General features: G+C 46.2%; 1 protein-coding gene across 1 annotated transcript in view; it reads right to left on the bottom strand.

Annotated features, from left to right (window-relative positions):
• The window catches only part of RAP1B (RAP1B, member of RAS oncogene family), a 42,198-nt gene extending 20,433 nt beyond the window's left edge, over positions 1-21,765 (bottom strand). Inside the window, exon 1 of the mRNA XM_068160964.1 lies at positions 21,600-21,765. The gene's annotated coding sequence lies outside the window, so the exon portion shown is untranslated. The remainder of the gene's footprint in view (positions 1-21,599) is intronic.
• Positions 21,766-23,152: the final 1,387 nt, after the last annotated feature.

Genomic DNA, 23,152 nt, shown 5'->3' with positions numbered 1-23,152 from the left:
ATTTGCTCATTCTGAAACACTTCAATGCTAAACAAAAGAGACAAACTTGTGTAAGAAGACTAAACCAACCTCTTCCCACCAAGCCATCTTCCAAAGAGGCCAGCAGGATCCCAGAAGCCTGTGTTCAAACCCATCCCTTCTGAAGTCTAAAAGTTGATTATGTTTAGCTACCTAACCACAGCTGTAGTTTCATAAATAACTGGAGGCAACTGAAAATACTCTTTTGAGACTCCCTGTTCAACACTAGCTAGTGGGGCTGCCTACAGCCTGCAGACCTGCTTGCTTGTCTGTGTTGACAAGTGGCCCACAAAAACAAGGGCCACAGATTTTTGGACATGTCTTTGGGTCATGCTGCTCCCCCCCCCCCCCAGTATCTTGTAGTCCTTCTATCAACAGAGCTAACAGGACTACTACTTCTGCCCTGGGAGGAAGGTCTCAGTAAGTTTTCTGTAGGAGCTCCAGCTCTTATCAAGTCACCCATTCACTCCCTTTCTCTGCTACTGCAGAAAGACAAAACCCTCCCCAACTGGCAAATAACTTGGAGCCTGCAGGAGAGGGGATGTGCAGGGAAACCAACACAGGTGCTTGTAGAAGGTAAGACAGTCAGAGTAAAGAAAGACAGACCCTTCTCAACAGCAGCAATCTCACAGCACATCTGGAATCACACCATCTGTTTGGTGTTTAGCACAAAATGCTCAGGTGATTTACACAAATATCAGAACACCTCTGTGGCAGTGTCCAACTTTGCCATCAGAGATTGCCTATGAGGAGCAGCTGAGGGGGCTGGGGGTGTTTAGCCAGGAGTAGCAGAGGCTCAGGAGAGACCTTATTACCTTATTGCTCTCTACAACTCCCTGAAGGGAGGTTGTAGCCAGGTGGGGGTTGGTCTCTTCTGCCAGGCAACCAGCACCAGAACAAGAGGACACAGTCTCAAGCTGCACCAGGGGAGGTTTAGGCTGGATGTTAGGAAGAAATTCTTCCCAGGAAGAGAGATTGGCCATTGGAATGTACTGCCCAGGGAGGTGGTGGAGTCACCATCCCTGGAGCTGGTTTAAAAAGAGCCTGGATGAGGCACTCAGTGCCATGGTTTAGTTGATGAGATGGTGTTAGGGGATAGGTTGGACTTGATGATCTCAAAGGTCTTTTTCAATTTGGTTAATTCTGTATTCTGTATAATTCACCACGGTCAAAAGACTGAGCAAGCAAGAGGCTAGTTCCTGTTTGATTTTCTTCTTGCAAACACCTAACAATCTTTCAGCTTATCTAAACTGCTCCTTGCACCTTCCATGAGCATAAGGATGGCAAGAGCCAAGCCATCATGAAACAACCTTATGTCCAGCAAAGGAGCTCTCTGCAGACTTCTGTGACCGGTACATCCTGAGAAGCTTCAGTGATTTTCATACTTAATAGAAGATGTTTTCACTCCTGAATTAAGGAATTAGGTTTCCTTCCCTACACAGATTTGTTTTGCAGCATGGACCACCACCACCACTCACACCTCAAGCTGCATCTGTTTGGCACCACCGTAAATGTTTGGCTAGCTCCACAATCCTCTGTGCTGTCCACCCTTTCCACAAAGAACAGGAAGAGAGGATTGTGTCTTAGCTGCACTGAAACACACCTTTCAAACCCACGACAAGTTAAGCCTGCAACTACATTACCTGTCACTTCTTTAAAACAAACATTCAGTTATGCCTTTATTTTTGGCAAGGTGTCACTAAAATGACAGAAAGGCAGTGGGTGTAGGGGAAATTCGAGTGCAGTAATCTGGGTGAACTGCAGCAATTTGTAAGAACAGTTTAAGCTGAATGCTTCAGTCTGAAGTTAGCAAGTAAGTAAGGAAATGTCAATAATGAAGGCTGACAGAAATTCAGAAGCAACAGAACTTCAGCAGCATGTACCCAATATCTGGTTTGCTCCGTGCTTTGAGTGATTTGGGGCTCGCTCTTACTGAATGTTCTGTACTTCCTTGAAGAAAACCCCAAATCCTGCAGGATTTGGAACCAAGCTAACAACTTGGTTTTACTAAGAGACTGTGAATTCCATTTTGGCTGTCAAAGAGGGATTCAGGTATTTAATGCAAGCCAAAGCTTCTTTCAGATCCAGCACTGGAAGTTCAGTTCTATATAACCCACTACTGTACAACACTCTGCAGCCAATTTCACTGCTTTAAGTGGTGGTACATAAGTAAAGCATGTATGTAAACACACAATTACAGCTTGGTTAGCCACGATACTTAATCTCTAAAGCACCTAAGTAAAAAGCTTTTTGAAGGCATTTGAAGATGTGACAGAGCCAGACTGCAACACACTCAAATGTTTCTCTGTCCTCCCCTCCAAGCTTGGGAAACAAGCCATGTGAATACTAATGACACAGGGAGACTTCCTCTTTCTCCACAACAACTTGTCATTACCACAGTTACTTCTTAACTCACCAAAACCACCCAGTAACCTTTTTTATATACCCATGCCTATACAGCATAGAGGTAGCTTGGGAATCTCTGTGTTGGTCAGTCATCAGGTAGTGTGATCATGGCATCTTGGAAACACAGACCAAGAGAAGGGCCACGAGGATGAGCAGAGGGCTGGAGCTCCTCTCCTGTGAGGACAGGCTGAGAGAGTTGGAGTTACTCGGTCTGAAGAGGAGAAGGCTCTGAGGAGACCTTATTGTGGCCTTTGAGTATCTGAAGGGGGCTACAGAAAGCTGGGGAGGGACTTTTGAGGGTGTCAGGGAGTGACAGGACTGGGGGGAATGGATCCAAGCTAGAGGAGGAGATATTTGGATTAGACATTACAAAGAAGTTGTTCCCCCTGACAGTGGTGAGACACTGGTACAGGATGCCCATGGAGGTGGTGGAAGCCTCATCCCTGGAGGTTTTGAAGGCCAGGCTGGATGTGGCTCTGAGCAGCCTTTTTCTAGTGTGAAGTGTCCCTGCTCACAGCAGGGGGGTTGGAACTGGAGGATCCTTGAGGTCCCTTCCAACCCTGACAATTCTATGTCTCCAAAATACTTTAAAAAAGCTAACTTGGGCATCTCTCAAGAGCATGCAGCAGAAACACCATCTATCCTCTGCTTCCACTTAAGATGTACCACCTCACTGGCTTTGAGCAGCAGTCCTGATGATGTCACTTCACCTTCCTCTTACTGTTTTCTAACAGGAAAGAAAAAAATTCCTAAGACCTTTCCCAAGAAAACTTTCCTGGTTACATGTCTTTACCTCCTTCTCAGCAGAGAAGCCACCAGTCCCTGGCCCTGGGTTAACACAGCCTGCTCTCAGAAACATCCCCTCCACACAGATGGGAGAGAAAGGAACACATAAAACAAATGAAACCTAAAACAAAACCCCAAAAGAAAACAAAAATGTTCTGGGTTGAGATAAAGACAGCTCAAAGAGATGGTAAGATGCACAATCAGCTTATCCTGTTTGCAGAAAGCACAGCAAAAACGCAGAAGCAGCAGCAGAAGCCAGCGACCTTCCCCCACCCCCCAACCCACAGCCCACCCAGCAGAAAAGTCACAAACACCCCAAACCCAAAAGCAGCAACTGGAACAGGAAACCCTCTCATCTTACACTCTAAACTCCAATCCCCATAATACTTAGCTCCAGCCAGCACTTCCATTTTGAAGCTGGCATGACAGCAGCACTGTACTGAGTATCAGCAGCAGATTGAAGTCAACCCATGACCTCCACGAAGCTAGGAGCTGCTTCAGGACACTGCAGTCTGCCATGCTATTTGGTGTAATAAAAGCCTAACACATCTCTTCCCTGACCAGAATGCATGTTGGCAGCACAGACTGAGGTAGGGCTCTGATCTGACTGAACTTGACTTTCCAGTGATTCCCAACTAGCTTGACCTGACTCTCCTCCAGCTCAGGCTCATTTGCTCATATTGCATGTTGTACAGACGGGTTGAGTCTTAAACTTCAGTCATGCTCTTACATTACTTTTCAGACTGACACAACATTCCTCCCTGGAACTAATATTGTATTCAGCTCCATCCAGTGCCGAAACAGCAGAAGCCATTCAGCCTCAAGCAAGACATTAAAGTAAGGAGTTCAACTGCTGAAAGAGATGCAAGCCATAAAACCCGAGGTGGAAGCTCAAACTCCTAATGGATTTCCTTTTCTGCCTGAAAAAGAATAAAAGCACTCATCTAGCCACTCAAAACCAGGTACTAGACTTAGTGCACACAGCATCTCTACTAGTGACATGGTCCAGTCAGTGTGGTGGTGGTAGGCCACAGGCCGGACTTGATTATCTCAGAGGTCTATGCCAGCCTCAATAATTCTGTGATCCTGTGAAAGTCTGGCCTTGCACTTCACATTTTCATCCCCTTCTGCCCCTGAGAAGCTGTTGCTGGAAGACTGCTGGAAGAATATATAATTATGAAACCATTTGTACAGTCAAGACAGACCTTGATACAGCACCCCAAAACCCCCCAAAACACAACATTTCTCGCAGGCTGTGCTAACTAGCACTACGAGAAAGCACTTGCATCAACTGGGAGGGAGTTAAAAAGGATCATTAGATCACACCACCTCAGTCATCCAAATAAAGAGACAGGTTTGTGTGCTTCCTTGTCTACAACTCAGCATTCCACAGCTACACCCCAACAGGGCCAGCATTTCTAGAATGAAGTGCACCAACTCCTCCTGTCTGTACTCCCCAAGTCATCCAACCTCAGGGCTGTACAACACTCAAAAGGGGCACAGCAGAAATGAAGAGCCTATGGTAACTGAGCAACAGATAAGGAAAATCCTCCCCCCACCCCTCCCAGATTTACTGGGCAGTTGTTAAGAAGTACCTACTGAATCACCCAACATCTAAATACAACTAAGTTTAAACTTATTCTTACAAAACAAACCATGTAAGCAGCTGGGTTTCCTTATTTAGTGGAGGCTATTTTAAGAGAAATGTTGCTTTGAAGGCTGGCTACATTTAAAGTGGCAGACCTACAAGGAACAAGGGCAGTGACAACTTCCTTTGCTTTTTCATTGTTCTGCTCCTCCCTCTTCAGGCAGGAAAATACTGTCAGCTGTGGTCTTTTATACAGGTGGGAAAGAATAAGATAGGAAGCCTGCAGAATTCCTCTTAATTGGAGCAGGGACTGGCTTTGAACAGCTGAGCCAAGTATTTATATGCAGAGATATTTGACATAACTGAACTCTGAAGATCTTTAATGCAAGATTTAGCTAGAAATAGAAAAATCAAGGGAAGCTATGCTTCTTCAAGAAACACTTTCATATATGTTAGATGCTAATGCTCTCCCTAAGTACACAATCTCTCAGAAGCAGAGAACTCGCTTTCAGGCTGCTTCCATGAGCTGCCAGGAGCACTTCAGTAACTGAAGTTTCAGCAACATACTTCCTGAAATGTAAGAGTCCTAAACCCACCACAGCTGCCCAGCCTCTCTTGCTGTTCTGTTTATATTACTGTTCCTAACACACACACACACACACACACATCAATGCATTAGTGCATTAATGTGACTGTTTGATTCCACTTCTTCACCATGGCAGGGGGGTTGGAACTAGATGATCCCTGAGGTCCCTTCCAACCCTAACAATTCTATGATTCGTGACACACTTCTTAAAGCACTTGATAAACTAGAGAAGCAAGAGCTTCACATGCACCTGGACACTTTTCCCAATGAGGATTCTCTCTGAAGGATGAGCAGATCTTTGAATAAACCTGCTTGAGCAGAAGAAAAAAAAAAATTGTGTAACCAGGACGAGTCACTGCAATTGAAGTGTTTTAAATACTGCACATCTGTCAAGGGCTGTGAATATGGAACTTGCCTTCCACTTCTGCCCTTACAGGATAAACCAAGGAAAATGCTTCCTAGACATTTTCTTGAACAATTTCACAGGCTCAAAGGCTGAGAGGGGTTGGAAGGGACCTCTGGAGGTCTTCCAGTCCAACCCCCCTGCCAGAGCAGGGACACAGAATCTAGTACAGGTTGCACAGGAGACTCCACAACCTCTCTGGGCAGCCAGTTCCAGTGCTCTGTGACCCTTACAGTAAAGAAGTTCTTCCTCATGTTGAGGTGGAATCTCCTGTGCTGCAGTTTCTATCCATTGCCCCTTGTGCTATCCCAGGGCACAAGTAAGCAGAGCCTGTCCCTTCCTTCCTGACACCCAGCCTTCATCTATGTCTTGAAGCACATCTCCAGAGAAAGACAACCAAAGTGATAACGCCAAGAAAGCTGAGGAATAAGAAACGCAACTTCAGTGTTGAATGAAGAAACCACACTCTCTGCTTGTAAAGCTTTCCTAAAAAGCTGGAATGAATGAATGAAACAATGAAAAAGTCAGGAAAGTTTCAGAATACAGAATTAACCAGGTTGGAAAAGACCTCAGAGATCATCCAGTCCAACCTATCACCCAACACCATCTCATCAACTAAACCATGGCACCAAGTGCCTCATCCAGGCTCCTTTTAAACACCTCCAGTGATGGGGACTCCGCCACCTCCCTGGGCAGCACATTCCAATGGCCAATCTTTCTGGGACTAATTTCTTCCTCACCTCCAGCTGAAACTTCCCCTGGCGCAGCTTGAGACTGTGTCCTCTTGTTCTGGTTCAAATGCCATTGGTAACTGAGCTTGACAGGAAAGTGGTTTGGTGGAGGTGTTGTTGGGTAGAACTTAGTTCTGTTTCAGCTCTTTCAGCTTCAAATTTTGGTTTCTGATTAAACTTTGTTACATTGTCTGAGGAATGAGAAACCAAATCATCCAAATGTTCCCAGTGATATTAAACCAAATGAAGCTGTAAGTAGAGCTCAGCCCCAGGCCAAAGACATGAGCTAAATGCAGTCATTACTTGAAGATACCCCTGAGACTTGCTATGTGAACTAGTTGTTCAGGTATGGAATTAAACAGATCACACTTCTGGGAGGGACTATCACTTTCAGAAGGGATTGTGATTATTCAGCACTTTACAGACACCATGATTCTTGCTCAGGCCCTGGCATTCTGGTTGTATTGTGATGCTGCAGTGTATGCACTAAAATGTTCATAATCCTTCTGCCCCAGCACATTTATCTCTCTGAAAGAGATGCTTTGTTAAAACCACCTTGGGAGTAGCACTCCAAGTTCATCTCAACTGTTTGCATGGGGGGAAAAATAATCATCAAATACAGCTTCAGACATTAGAATAACAGATAAAGCAAACTACCTGACTGCTTCTCCTGCTTACAATTAGCAGTAGAGGGGGGAAAAACACAAGTGAAGCAAAAAAATAACTGCTGCCCAGAGAGGGGACAGTGGCACTCAGATGAACAAGATGACAGTGGTCAGGCATTCAGAAAAATAGCTGCACTGCAGTCACAGAACCAAGCAAGGCCAAAGGATTAAGTCTTTCCAGGTAAGATGTTTCCCACTCAGGGTAGAAAAGAAGTCTCAGATGGCCAAACCTGAACCTTTCTAAGGTTCTGTTCCAGCCACACTCCACTGAGTCTCTTGGTTTAGAACCCCTTCTTCAGGGAAGCAGTTAGAGAAGAGAGGATGTGTCCTGCTCCTAGTATTTCCCAACTGCTTGCATGTAAGGGGGAACTCCTAAATTCCTACCCTTCAAATCCAAGCTTTAGGTTTTTGGGGGGTGAGGTTTTTGTTTGTGGGTTTGGGGTGGGGGGTTTTTGGGTGTGTTTGGGGCTTTTCTTCTGTTTTGCTTTCAGAATAATTTCAATGCATGAGCAGCACCTTGACAACCTAAGCCAAAGAGGAGAGCTGTTAATTTTCACCAACTTTTAGATGCTTTTAGGAATTAAGCAACTCCAGGGTTACTCAAAAAGGGTAAGTGGCATATCTTATTAAAAACCCAGCCAACCCACCCACCCACCCTAAAACACTCTAGAGCTGACTTCCACACTTACATGTAGAGAACATGATTCAGAAATTGATTCTGAAGACACAGGAGAAGACTGATTGGATCTAATTAAAAGCTTTTCTACTCAAGACTCCTGGAAGCAGAGCCTATTTCATTACTAATGTAGGCTCTTTGGAAGCAAGTCAACTGTTTGGCAAACAAGGCTAGGAGCAGTTTGTGTTTCTAGTTTTCACCTGGTTGTGATAGCTTGTCCTGCCAAACAAGGATTCTGTCAACTGGACAGGTATTTCTTCTGGGCTTAGATATAAATACCTCTTCATTTTTGTTCAAATACTTTAACTGATGCCAGAGAATCTTCAGAGGATTTTCAAAAAGCTGTTTGGGTGATTGAGCTTATCCAGCGACATGGAATTATACTAGCCACTTCAGAAAAAGGCAGAGGCCTGAAAACAAGTTACTGCAGCACTAACACGGCACCAAGGTTTAAGGTGCTCCTTCAACTGCCCACGGGGACACTTACCCACAGAGACAGCTTCAGCAAGTTTCCTTCCTTTCACTGAAGGGAACTACCTCAATTAACATTGCATGCAGGCATGACTTCCACAGAGCAGCTAACATGAGCTTACTTGTAAGATTAGGGAACTTGAGCATTTCCCCTATGAAGAGAGACTGAGAACTGTGAAGCTGTTGAGTCTGGAGAAAAGAAGGCTGAGAGGGCAGCTGATCAATGTCTATCAATAGCTGAGGGTCAAGTGGAGGGGGCCAAGCTCTTTTGGGTGGTGCACAGCAATAAGCCAGGGAACAAGGGAGACAAACTTGAACATGGAAGGTTTCACCTCAATGTGAGGAGAAACTTCTTTACAGTGAGGGTGACAGAGCATTGGAACAGGCTGCCCAGAGAGGTTGTGGAATTCTCCTTGTCTGGAGACTTTCAAAACCTGCCTGGATACATTCCTTTGTGGACTACTCTGGGTGATCCTGCTTTTGGCAGGAAGGTTGGACTCAGTGATCTCTGGAGGTCCCTTCCAACCTCTAATGCTCTGTGGTTCTATGGCTGCTTTCTATAATTAATGTAACTGAATAAACCCCGGGTTTGTTTTCCTGAACAAACTTAATGCATGTTCTAAGGATGAAAACTGGCCTGATTAAAGCCACTGATACCTCAAGATGAAAGCCTTCCAATGTGAGAAGCTAACAAGCATGTGCAACTTGCAGTTGTTCCATAGGAAGTGTAAGAAGTCGTTTCAAAGCAGTGATGTAATGAACTTTCATAAGCTCCTAAAAACTGCTGTGCTTTTAACACTTACTGAGTTCAAGTTTCAACTATGTGCAAAAACTCCAATGTGTCAATTCAGATTTGGAGTCCTTTACAAAACCTAAGCTTATATTCAAGCCTAAATTGGGCTTGCAGCATGTATCAGTTGTTCTTCTGATGACTGTTTGCCATAGGTTTGTCTTTTCTGCCTGTTTCTGTAAGTTAGCCACTGTCTCCCGTGAAATTTGCTTGTGCAGCAGACTTCCAGCAAAAACTATCACCTCAGAATTCCTGAACAAACTGAACTACAAATGATTTGGTTTTTTTATGCTTGTAAAAAAAAAATCCAGGCAGATAATTAATACAAAAGCAAGCCACTCTGATTTTTAGAAATATTACAAGTATATTAAACTCAGAGAATCAGAGAATAGTCAAGGCTGGAAGGGACCTCAAGGATCAGCCAGTTCCAACCCCCCTGCCATGGCCAGGGACACCTCACACTAGATCAAGGTTGCCCACAGCCACATCCAGCCTGGCTGCAAAAACCTCCAGGGATGAGGCTTCCACCACCTCCCTGGGCAACCTGTGTCTCAGCACCCTCATGGGTAAGAACTTCTTCCTAACATCCAATCTGAATCTACCTTCCTCCAGCTTGGATCCATTCCCCCCAGTCTTATCACTATCTGACACCCTAAGAAGTCCCTCTCCAGCTTTCTTGTAGCCCCCTTCAGATACTGGAAGGCCACAATCAGGTCTCCTCGGGGCCTTCTCTCCAGACTGAACCACTCCAACTCTCTCAGCCTATCCTCACAGGAGAGCAGCTCCAGCCCATTGATCATCATCGTGGCCCTTCTCTGGACACTTTCCAGCACCTCCAGATTCTTCCTGTAGTAGGGGCTCCACACCTGGACTCAAGATGAGGTCTCACCAGAGTGGAATAGAGGGGGAAAATGCCTAACTACCACATTAAGACATCTTGCTACACATGTGCTGAATGTTCAGCAAGTTTGTAGAACTGAGGCAGCAATTTACTGCTGTGAATTTGGCTCTACAGTCATCACAGAGAGTTATTTACCTCTAAATTTCAACCAGTCAACAGACAGCCACATCATGGTATACCCAACATAATTTACCTGATATGCATTCCTTCTGATAAAAAGCAGATAGCAGCATTTGTTTGCCCCCATAATTGTTGGAGTAAATATCATTCAAGCTACAAAAAAGGTTAGAATCAGCAGGACTGCAGTTACAGCACAGGAATTTTCAGAGGCAAAATGCACTCATGTACAGTTTGAAAGTTACTTCAAGAATAAGGGTGCCAGCTGGCTGGAGAAAGGCAGCTTAATTTCTGTTGCAGAAACAAGACCTAGCTTCAAATTCCACGTGATATCTGCTCAACTGGCAATCTTAGCTCTGCTCTGATTGTGACGCTGGCTGCTGAACCAGTGAAGCCTTGTATCAGGTTTCCTTCCACAGACAGAAGGCAGGGCTCAGTTCAACTGCAACCCCAATACTATCTGAATTTTTGCCCCCCCTGTCTATTTTTCCCCACACCCCATATACACCCCTGGCAATGCCAGAGCCTGCACACACAGCATCATTACTTGCACTGCCTTCGTTATTAAAAGTTTGGTTTCAGGTTTAGGCTGGATGTGAGGAAGAAATTCTTCACAGAAGGAGTGATTTGCCATTGGAATGTGCTGCCCAGGGAGGTGGTGGAGTCACCATCACCTGGAATTGCTTAAAATGAGACTGGATGAGGCACTTAGTGCCATGGGTTAGTTGATTAGATGGTGTTGGGTGATAGGTTGGACTCAATGATCTCAAAGGTCTTTTCCAACCAGCTTAATTCTGTATTCTGTATCTTCAAGTCACAGAGAGAGAGATTTCCTTCATCATTATATGATCTTTTTTGTTACTAGTCATTTAAGACAGGCTAGTGTAAGCCCTTTGTATACAAATTATCCTTCCACAGTGTGATTTACAGCAATTCTCTTACAAACCAGGCTGGTAGGATGAAAGCATTGTTACCGAGTCCCATATGTCATTTTAATTAAGATCAGAAGTTCTGTCTGTTGAAAGGACACTGATTCTATGCAAACTGGAAACACTAGCTACTACCATTCATTAAGAGGAATAAAATTAGTTCTTCCATGATAGATGAACCACACCAGCAAAGTCCCCAGTAATTGTAACTCACGCCTGTTTTGACCTTGCAATCAATACTTCCCTAATAGAAACATGGTGCTCAAACGTGAGCAGCAAACATCTCTGGGAGTCACCCAAATTATGCCTAATTTCACAAACAGTCCTTTTGTTAAGGCCTGAGACATCTGTTCTAAGGGTAAGCTGAAATAAAGCACAGACAAACACCCAGCAGTAACAACCATCTTCTGCCACCCGGTTTTGCTACCGCTGCAATAACGGAGGTGCAACCTTAACTGCTCCCTTTCACAGTTTATTAGCTGAATCCACTGAAAAAGGCAGGGCTGTAAAACGTCTGAAATGCTTAACTGAAGTTGCTGAAACTTCAGCAGAGCGTCCTGTTCTGCTCCTGGCTGAAAGGCAGCAGCATCTTGAGCATAGGGATGGTAGCAACTGAAGAACAGCCAACTCACCAACATACCTTGACTAGAAGATGACAGCTGTAGAAGCTGACCTCCACACTCCTGCCTTTATGCAGATGCACACACAACTTGGTTATTTACGAGGCAACTGCTAAACTGTCACTTCAGACAAGGATAATACCCCCCCCAATCAACAACCAACCTTCTCCACCAAAAAGAACCCCAAAATAAACCTAAACCCCAACCACTACCAAAAAAAGCCCAAAACAACAAAAAACCCAAACCCAACCAAACAGGAAAAAAATGAATAAAAAACCCCAAACAAACCCCAACAACCACCAAAACCCAACCAAGAACACAAAAAAACCCCAAACCCCAACTAAAATGGGCCCCTCAGTATAGGAAGGACATTGAGACACTTGAATGTGTCCAGAGAAGGGCAACGAGGCTGGGGAGCGGTCTGGAGCACAGCCCTGTGAGGAGAGGCTGAGGGAGCTGGGGTTGCTTAGCCTGGAGAAGAAGAGGCTCAGGGGTGACCTCATTGCTCTCTACAACTACCTGAAAGGTACTTGTAGCCAGGAAGGGGTTGGTCTCTTCTCTCTAGCAACCAGCACCAGAACAAGGGGACACAATCTCAAGCTGTGCCAGGGGAAGTTTAGGCTCGAGGTGAGGAGAAAGTTCTTCACTGAGAGAGTTGTTAGCCATTGGAATGTGCTGCCCAGGGAGGTGGTGGAGTCACCATCCCTGTGGGTGTTCAAGAGGGGATTGGATGTGGCACTTGGTGCCATGGTCTAGTCACGAGGTCTGTGGTGACAGGTTGGACTCGTCTTTGAGGTCTCTTCCAACCTTGGTGATACTGTGAATGCTGGCTTATCTTAACATGCTAAGTGGTGACCTACAGTAACTCTGCACCTGCATTGTGAGCAACTAAGGCATCTTCAGACAGCCCCAGGTCTTGATTAATAGGTCAGGAAGTTCGAAGCAAGGGAGAAATGTGACAGTTTTGAGCAGGAACCCAAAGGTCAGCAACTCACACTTGCAAACCTGAGCTCACAATGACACCTACACAAAAAGCTGAGTACTTTTAACCCAATGGATTTGAATTACACTCATCCCCACACCATTTTTTTTCTTACAGGGACTAGATCTTCAGTTATCAAATGAATGACAGTTAAGCTAGTCTCCTCCACGAGAGTCCATTTGAATCTTCTTATGATCACCCTAGTTCTTGGTTAGACCATACTTAGCAGTTCCTCTGCATCTCCAAAGCTTGCCATTTCCTGGAGAAACTTGCACATTAAGACTTACTTTGCCATATGTCAAATCAAACAATCACTTTGAGAAGGTAGCAGACAACACACTGAAATTTAGAACTGGCTCAGAAGATCTGGATGAGAAGACCTTTCCAAATAGGAAATGGCACATTATTGAGACTATGACAATCATCAAAGTACCTGAGGAAGTGTTACTACTACATCCTAAGCCTTTTAATGAAGAAGAGTTTCACTTCCAACAAGTTAAATATATGGGGGGAAAAAAAAAAAATCAAATCTCTACTTTTGAGAAAAGCCAGAGGGAGAGCATGACTTCTCAGTCCCCCCTGACTGTTGCAGAGAAACAAGTTTATCCTTTATGAAACCACAGTCCTGTATTTCCACATGGCTTAGAGTGCTCCCACTTTACTCTGCACATGGCTCTTTTAAAGTTGCTATCTATTGCTTCCACTCTCTGCAGGTGAGGCTGTGAATGGTTCCTTACTCTCACTTCCACTATTGCAGCAGATTCAGAGCATTCAGCTTTTCTCCATGGAATGTACATCACTGAATTTAATTCAAAAAGTAGTCCACAATAAAATTACATAATGGGAGAACTCCATTACCTGAAAATACAAGTGTTTTCAAGTGGATGTAGCTGTCTTTGGAAAGAGGAAGTACTTGCAAACTGTGTCTTAAGATCTTGCCTCTGGCTATAAGCAGGATGTACATTCAGTGAGCAAGACTGCACCTTGCTCAAGATACTGGCCACTGTAGTTAAATTAAGTCCAAACTAGCATGCCCTTAATGTTGCCTCATCAACAGCTTCCTGGCTAGACAGGACCCAGATTTCTAGAAGAAAAGGAAGAGGCAGCATGAGGACTTCTTCGTTTCTTTGTTCTTGAAGAATAAAACCGTACAACCTATTGATCTTTTTCACTCCAGGCTTCACAAGAAAGATTATTTTCTCAGTCTCATTCCTACTCACACAGATGCAGCACTTTCCTCCTTAGATTACTCTTATGAGTTTGATGAAAAGCAACACTCAGATCAAAAAGATGCCAAACAGCAGCACATACAGTGGCCTAAAGCACTTCACTGTACAATACTTTTTTCCCCCTCAGTTACCACACTTTAGTTCTCTATGTGAGATCTCTGGCTAAACATCAGTTTAGCTTGGGGTATTTCCTGAAATGAAAGGTTGAGGGAGATCAGAAAAAAAAACCCCAGAGGATAATTTAAACACATTTGCTCAAATATAAAGAGAGGTGAAAAGGTAATAACAAACTCAAAACATATAATAAGCAGCAAGAGGTACTCTGCCCCAGCAGAGACCACACCTGCAATACTGTGTCCGCTGTTGGGCTTCCAGTTCAAGAGACAGAGACCTGCTGGAGAGAGTCCAAGGGAGAGCCACAAAGATGCTTAGGGGACTTGAGCATCTCCCCTGTGAAGAGAGACTGAGACCACTGGGGCTGTTGAGTCCGGAGAAGAGAAGGCTGAGAGGGGATCTGATCAATGTCTATCAATAACTGAGGGGTGGGGGTCAAGTGGAGGGGGCCAAGCACCTTTGGGCAGTGCACAGCAATAAGCCAGGGAAGAAGGGAGAGAAACTTGAACAGAGAAGGTTTCAGCTCAACATGAGGAGGAACTCCTTCCCAACGAGGGTGGCAGAGCCCTGGAGCAGGCTGCCCAGAGAGGCTGTGGAGTCTCCTTCTCTGGAGCCTTTCCAACCCCACCTGGATGCATTCCTGTGTGGACTACCCTGGACAATCGTGCTTTTGGCAGGGGGTTTGGACTCAGTGATCTCTGGAGGTCCCTTCCAACCTCTAACATTCTGTGATTCTGTATCAGTGGGAAATGCTTGTTTCTCTCTGGTATATATAAAACAAAGGCAAGAAATGGCATACCAAAAGTAAGAATATTTGAAGACCAAGCACCCAGTTAAGTGGAAGTTACAAATGCCTGTTTATCTCATAGTATCACAGACCTATTGGCCTCCACGCCCAGGATGATCTGTATCAAGTAACAGTGCCTCTCTTTGATGACATCTCACCTTATCTACTGTGTCAGTAAGCAAAAAGAGAAAGACAGAGAAATGGGCAATTCTCCAGCAAGACAGTTAACTCTTCTTGCCTCTTCCAGTGCTACTTGGTGCTACAGGACTACTACAGTCTCTTTCTTTCCACCAGGTGCTGAGCTGACAATTTGCCATCAGCTTCTAGAAGTATTCTCAAGTACCTGATGTCAAGAGAAAGTTGGATTTTTAACACAGCATTTCCCAGCCCACAGAGAACACAAGACCAAGGCATCTCGAATTGTATACTTGTATACATTTAATACTGCTGAGATAAAACTATCTGTGTTGTGGTATAGTATGTGCAAGAGTTCTGAAGGTAAATTCACATTTGCCAGGAACTCCTTTCTGATGCCACTCATCAGAAAGCCTACGAAAGCAAACAGCATTTTCTGTGCACTCGCACCAACGGACGTTAAGTAACAAAAGGATCATCCCCTGACTGAATGGAAACAATACCACCACGCTCACAGAATGCCTACTGCCCATCAATTCTCCATTTAAACAAGTCAGAAAGGTCACAGAAAGACACAAGAGATTCTTACACCTACTAACTGCATAAATACAACTCCAGAAGTGTGAAAGATAAGACTGTGCATGCTGTATTAGTTTACATGTTTTCCCAAAACCAAGAAAATCCTCCAGCAATACTGCATGCAGAAAGCAATCACATGAAGCAAAGCAGGCTGTGCTTATGGGTCATTTTGTCCATCAAGCTTTCAGATGTACAAAATGAAAGAGCTCTGCAATGAAATAGCTGAGGAGGGTTGCTGACTGCATCTTAGGCTGTCTAACAATTCACTTTAAGCGCTGCGTATCTGCAAGACTAATAAAAGAGGTTCCGGCACAGTTAGGTTGTTGGCTTGCTCCCACACTTAACTAACCACAGAAGTCTGGACACACAGCCATGCATGGCTCAGTCTCAACCATAAATGTCACATTATAAACAAACAAATTAGTCTTAAATACTGTATTGCAGAGAGTAAGGTTCTTGGGTAACTTCCACTTAAGAGATTGCTTCCATTCCTCGTTCCAGTTTCCCTTTCTCCATATGCAGGAAAACCAAAACACACTGCAGCTCTCCACTAACCTTCTAAGGAATTGCTTTTGGGGGAAGTATCAAATGAGATGTTCCAGAACAGGTTGGACTTGATGATATTTGAGGTCTTTTCCAACCTTGCTGATTCTAAGATTAACTGCAAGCAAGGCTAGATGTGAAGAGGACATTCTTCCCCATGAGAGTGGTGAAGCCCTGGAATGGGTTGTCCAGGGAGGTGGTTGAGGCCCTGTCCCTGGAGGTGTTTAAGCCCAGGCTGGCTGAGGCTCTGGCCAGGCTGATGTAGTGTGGGGTGTCCCTGCCCATGGCAGGGGGGTTGGAACTAGCTGATCCTTGTGGTCCCTTCCAACCCTGACTGATACTATGATAGTGAGGCCTGGAGAATTGCACAGTTTAACTATCGTATTGTCAGGGTTCTGATGGGGGCCAAGCACCGTTCAGCCTACCAGCTTCATCTCAAACAAAAAAATACTGACCACACATGAAACCTTTAGAAAAAACCCTTCAGAGGCAGGTCTGGCCCTCCAGCCACTGAAAACACTGATTTCAGCAGTGCTCAAGTGCTGCACCTCAGAACACCTTCCAATTCTTGTACCTCCCCTCTTGATCTCCACACAAGTAACTTGTGTATATCTGCAGGTCATCTTTAACACAGATGTGGAGTTAGCTTTTTGTTTCTCCCTAGCATATGAAGAGTGCTTCTCTGCAAACATGAAGAGTGAAGGCACAACTGATTAGGTCACAGAACCAGAGATTCTGAGCAGGGGGAAAAACAGGACAAGACTTCAAAAACTAAGACAACTGTGGTGGTTTTAGGCTATGTCTTTAAAAATGGTTCTGAAATTTACATGGCGGGGGGGGGGGGGGGGGGGGCAATGTCAACCCACAACAACCAATACAGAGACAAATAAAAAGAAGAGAGGGTTGCAGGGACTATCTGTACCCACAAGTTATTTTAGATCAACTGAAGAGCTGGATAGCCAATGTACATTATTTGGGCCATGAACACAAAATTCATTTAAGTAAAAATCTTCCACCATCTGGTTTCACAAAGTTAGGAAGCAAGCCACAATAAAGGAAGCATTGTTGAACCAATTACTTTCCTTTAATCCAGATTACCTACTGAAATCAATACTTATAATGATAACTGGCACAATGAAAGCAAGTTAGGAGTAACATTCACCTGAGTATCCACACATTTTGTTGCAAGGAAGGAGCACATTCACCACGGTTTCTTTTTGCAAAGACAAGAATTACAACTACAGATGCTTGCTTTGTCTCCGGTTATGAAGATTAACTGTTCTCCTGTTACAGGGCTTCAGTACTGTCCAGAAATTCAACAATACAAAACTTCTCACAGCTCTATGATTAGAGTTATACTGAAAATTATTTCATGAGTGAGTAACAGTGGCACACACATAATATCCCTTTTGCAGAAGACCTGGTCAAGTCGTTCAGATTTAGGACACCTTCCTGTGTTACAACAGCTGCAGGAATGATATGAAGTGATCTGAGAAACCAGGGGCTGCATGAAGAGAATCTCAGGCTGGAAAGAAACCCGAGATGCTGCTTCTCTGACACAGGATGCCCATTAGAAGGGCCAGACTGTCCCACTCCTGCACTATGGTCTGGCCTTCCTCCCTTGGTCAGAAATGAACTAACCATATGTACTGTAATTGGCAGTCTCTTTTCATGGTTGCATAGCAGGAATTTACTTCAAGTAACATCAAGTCCTCAGATGACTAACCAGGAGGCTGAGTGCAACAGTGTACAAGATACTGTCAAACGCCTCCTCTTCTTCCTGGTTCAGATCTTAGACGTTCCCTCAGCTTCTACAGACCTTCCTATAGAGTAGTATAGTCACTTTCACTCTATGGCTTCAGTAGTAGAATATTGCTTTTGGTTCTGAATAGCTAGAGGGCCCCTAAATCATTCTATATTTCAAAAGTTGCCTAACAGGCAGATTTCAGCCACTACAGTATTGACAGCCTCCCTTCCTTTTCTTCCTGCTAGAGGAGAGAAACATGCAGCACGTCAGTAGCTCTCAACAGCACACATAAAAAGAGGAACACACAATAGCTAAAAAAATCTTTTCACTTCTAGGTGTCCAGTGTTTCTTTGGGCATTCTAAAGCTTGAGAGATGAGAGGGTCAGGTCAGACTCTACCATGGCATTGGAAAGCAGTCTCATTCAACTGCTCCATGAAGAAACAGTTTGTACCAGCAAAGGAGGTCTTTGACTTTCTCCAAATAATGCTTGCCTACTACAGGCAAGCTGTGGGCAACTTGCCTCTACACTATGCCTGTCTCACTCAGTTTTCCCATAGTTGACAGGACCTAAGGAGAAAGTGATACATGAGATGCTTTAAGGGAGATACTAAAGATACCTGCAGTCAACTGCTGAACAACTTAGAAGACAGGCTCCCTGCTAACAGCACTCGAATAAGGAAAAGACAAAACCCCTTCCTTCTCCCCTGCTTTATGCAAGAAGAACAGAAAGTGACCATCTTAACCATGTCTAAGCAGGGAAACAAAGTCTGTCTTGGAATATGAAGGTGCAATCACTGTAGATACTCCTTTAATCTCTCTGAACACAGAGGCTGTCTAAAATATCCCTCTACCTGACCTAGATGCAACAGAACACAGCAGAAGCCTGCCCCAACTCAGAAGGGATTCAGTACACTGACATTACCTGGTGCACTTCAGCCTATTTGTTCTGAGAGAGAAGAGTGGCAAGAGTCCCAGCCACAAACTAAACACAAACTTCTGCTGCACAGGATATGTTTGGTGATCTGGTTATCAAGACAGCAATTTAATTAAACTCACAGCAACTTGCAGATGTCAGTTAGATACCTGAGAGTCACCTAAGTGTTACTCAGATGGGCCAATTCACTAAGGACCTGCCTACTCTATTAGCACACACCCAAGGACAAAGTGCCTGGTTTTATCTATAAGATACTCTTAAGAGCACCACTCCAGACCCAAATCCAAGCAGCTACTGGAGCTCTGCAGATGACAGGATTGGCACTACAGCAGCAAGCACTCAAGCACTTCTGTGACACTTTCACCTCCCACATCCCAGATGATAGGTGGACAACTGTTTATTTTAGTTCCCAGTCACATTTACTAACTGTTAGATCACAAGCCACACTGCAGTCTTCAGCAGACTTCCTTCCTCAGCCATACAAGTAATTTCTCTCTCTCCTTTTGCAGGCCCTCACCTAGATTCCCATCTGTTTGCCTCTGTTCCAGAAAGGCTCTCAATTAAAAAGCCAGTCGGTTTTACTCTGCAAAACTGGCACAGCACAAAGGGAACTGTCACGGCTCACTTCAGATTTATTTTTGACAAACTGTCCTACAGCAGAGCTCTGGAACAAAAATGCACAATTTTAATTCCACTCAGAAAACTTATCTGCTGTCTGTGTGCAGTACTAGATGCCAGAAACATAGGTAAAGACAGTAAAAAGACTATTGGGATGGGGTGTTTTTTTTGCTCATATCCAAGTTCTGGTTTTGTGCTTATAGTCTTTTAACTCTGTTTTGCAGATTATTTCCCCCCCAGGCAGACAAGACAGGTGCTCCAAGTAAGATCAGCTTTGCTGAAAAAAAGAGATGCATGACATTTCTATCACCTAGTGCAACTCAAAACTCAAAGTCATTTAGCTAATCATAAAGCTTCATGCTACAGATTCAAATTGAACTTGAAGTAGTTCATGCAAGAACCATCCCTGAGAACATGCAGGTACCGAGGAATAAAACATTGCATCTAATCAGTTCCAAAGTTTATTTGCAAAGCCTTTGATGTGAAGAGCCAAGGTAACCTCCACTGAACTCGAGTATTTTTAGCTAGAGTGAAGTCTACAGGACTGACTTTGACAAGACAAAAACGATGCGACGAATAAAGGGAAAACACTTGACTACAGCAAATTTGGTGGCTGTTCCTTTCTTCAAAAGCCTGTGATTTTAACACAGAGGCAAGTCATCCAAGAGATGATTATCTGATGAGTTTTTCAAGTTTTCCATACATGAGAAAAGATATTCTTTTCCAAAGGGAAATAAATTCGGGGTTTGAATGGTTACATTGTTACCTAAGACAATCTGATCGCTTCTTAGCCTTTTAATTGTAATTTATGGAGAGTACTTTGTGTCTTCTGGTTTTTTGTTTTGGTACCAGCAATTTCAATGTCTATTTCACTGTGAAGGAGCACTGAGAAGTCTTTGTCATACACTGTCCACATACTTCACGCTGGGTTAAGATCTAGCTATTACAGGAGGAAAATGACAAATTACATTAATCAAAACATTTAAATGCAAGAGCACACACGCACAAGACCCGGGTAATTTTTAAGTTGGACATCTCTGAAATACTCTCTCTTGGAACTCTACCACCTTATTATCGTGCCCTGCAACTGAAAAGCACTTTAATTTTGTTGGGGGTTTTGTTGTTGCTGTCACCCTGAATAGCACAACCCATGCCTTTAAGGCAGAAAGGGGAGTAAAAGCACACTCATGTTTTTTTGCAGGAAACCTTGGCTTATTATCTTTTTTCTTTTTTTTTTTTTATTAATCCAAGGCCAGAGTGAAAACACTTCTATTTGGCTTTATTTTCCCCTCTGTAAACTTCTCTTTCCTTCCCCTGCTTCTTCACGAACACGCTCGGGAGGGTAGGATGCATCTCAGGCTTACTGGCCGCGTTTGGCGCAGGAAGTGTCAGTCAAATTTTTCCATTTGCTTTGACACGGGCGGTGGGGTGTTCAGACGAGACGAACATCCCTGACATCCTCTTTTCCTTTTCATTTTGCGATAAGCAAGAGGGGAGCTCGCCGGCCACGCCGCTGCCTGTTTATCCCGCGCCGTGGCTACCCCAGGCACAAGGACCGGCGGCGGGCTGGGCGGGCTGCCCGGCTGGCCGCACCCGGCCTGTTCCCCCCCCGCCTCGCCCCCACACACCGGCCGGAAAGAGCGCGCAGCTTCTTCCCGACGACCGGACTAGGTGGGGCTCCAGCTCGGACTTCCCGCTGACAACGACGACGGCAGCCGGGGACCGTCCCCTTCCCCGCCCGCGGCGGGGCCGAGCCGGGCGTCACCCGCCCCTCCCCACACCCAGCCGGGCCCCACGTCGCGGCCCCGAGCCGCGGGGTTACAACTTTCCGCTTCCGCTCCAACTTCTGCTCCGGGGACCGGCGGGAGGGGGCTGGCGGCACAGGGCAGGGCCGAGCGCTCGGCCCGGCTGGCAGCGGCTGGCCCTCACCGCCCCGCTCTTCCTTCTCCCCCCCCCCCCCCCCCGCCCCCAACCCCCGCCGCGTCCCCCCCCCGCCGTGTCCCCCTGTGCCCGAGGCCGGACGAGGCGGCGGCTCCCAGTTCCTCCTCCGCCATGTTTCAGGCTCGCGCCCCTTCCCTCACGGCACGGCGCGCCGCTCCCCACCGCCACTCACCCCCCCCTTCCCCTCCACCGCCCCCCACCGGCCCCGTCCCCGCCCCGCCGCGCCACCTGTACCAGACACGCCGCTCCCCCACCCCGCCACCAGCCCAGCGGCCCGGCCCACGTTCCTCACCGCGACCTACCGGACAGCGCCTCCGCTCCCCGCCGCCGCCTCGCCGGCCGAGCCCGCTGCGCTCCGCCCGTCGCCCGCTCCGTTCCCTCTCGCTGCCTGTACCGGGGCGCGGCTTGGGGCCGTCGCCGTGACGCCGCACGCCCAGCCTCGCTCTGGCGCGGCGGGGGCGGCGCGGAGGGGAGGGGTGACCTCGCCGCCCCTCTCCCCGTGCGCAGGCGCGAGGCGCCGCGCGGCCGCCCCTCCCCCCACGCTTCCCCACCCCCCCCGGCCCCCGCCCCGCGAACCGGGCTGGCGGTGATGGTCGTGGTGGAGCCGCCGGGGCGCGGTGGCTCCGGCGGGGTAGGGGTACTGCCTCGCCAGCCGCGGGCATGCACACCCAGGCCGGGGGGAGGGCGGCTAGGAAGGGATGGTCGCTGCTTGGGCGGCCTTGCCCTGGCTGGGAACCCCTGCTGGGCCGGTCCGGCTTGCAGCGAGTGCGGTTCTGCGGCCTCCCCTGGGCTGCCTCCGGCCTGCCGCCAGCGCCCGCGGTAGCAGCGAGGGTGGCCGGGCGGCCGTGTAGGACCCCTCTGGCTTTTGGAGATTTTTAGCTGAGGGATGGAGCAGCAGAGAGTGTGGTGTTTGAGTGGCTGGTAAAGTGTGTTACAGCTGGAGCCCCGAGCGCAAGGCTGCTTGGCGTTACCAGGCCAGCGATCTGTCCCCCTGTCTCCAGCCCTGTCAGATGCCTTTGAAGATGCCTCATGCACCGTAGCAACGTCTGCGTCGGGATAGCACAGCCCCCTCTCCCCTCAAGTTCTCTTTGTAAGCCCCGAGTAGGAGCCACGAGTTTGTTATCGCTTATGATGGGTGGGTCCAAGACATTGTAGCTGCTTTAAGTTAACTTAGACCATCAAGAACTGGAAACGTAAATCCCTTGGCAGCATTCCTTTCTCTTCTAGAGGAGCTTTGAGACCCATTGATGAAGGGTGTTTTAGGAGTGCAACGTGCTACTGTTTTTATGTGGGTTATTACACCTTCCAGAGTCAACAGCCTATCATTAGCCCTGCTGATCCAAAGCAGGGTGCCCATTGCCTGCAAATAATTACAGTTTTCCTTAACCTTCTGTAGTTTCAGGCCTAAGTAATGCAAGTAGTATCTTCCCCCTCCCTTCTCTGGAGTGTTGCTAATATTTTCCAGTTGCAAAGGGTTTAACTGATAAAAGTCAAAAATAAATGGGTGCTTACGTCCCTAGGAAACACTTAGTAAGCAAATAGTTAACGTGGGGCGCTCAGATAAAACTTCTGTTCAGAGGAAGTTCACAGCAGAGTGTGTAAAACTGACAGGAAGTTGCAGTGAGGCTTCTGGCAAGGAGAGTGGGTGTGGAGGAAGCACAGGCTTTCTGTTTGTAGCACAGATAGAAAAGGGAATTAAAAGGGGGGGGGGGGGGGGGGGGGGGAAGGCAACAGCAGCTACATTTCCCTAAGTTACATGATGGAGAATTCCTTGCTCTAAATGTTTGGACACAGCTTCGGATGGATGTGCAGAAGATGCTGGAGCTCAGAGCAAATGGAGTTGAAAGAATGAGCG

Source organism: Melanerpes formicivorus, unplaced genomic scaffold (genome assembly GCF_026170545.1).
Source record: "Melanerpes formicivorus ecotype bairdi unplaced genomic scaffold, bMelFor1.0.p_v2 SCAF_54, whole genome shotgun sequence".
Taxonomy (NCBI): domain Eukaryota; kingdom Metazoa; phylum Chordata; class Aves; order Piciformes; family Picidae; genus Melanerpes; species Melanerpes formicivorus.
Note: the sequence above shows the minus strand (reverse complement) of the source record. Positions and strands in the feature narration are given on the sequence as shown.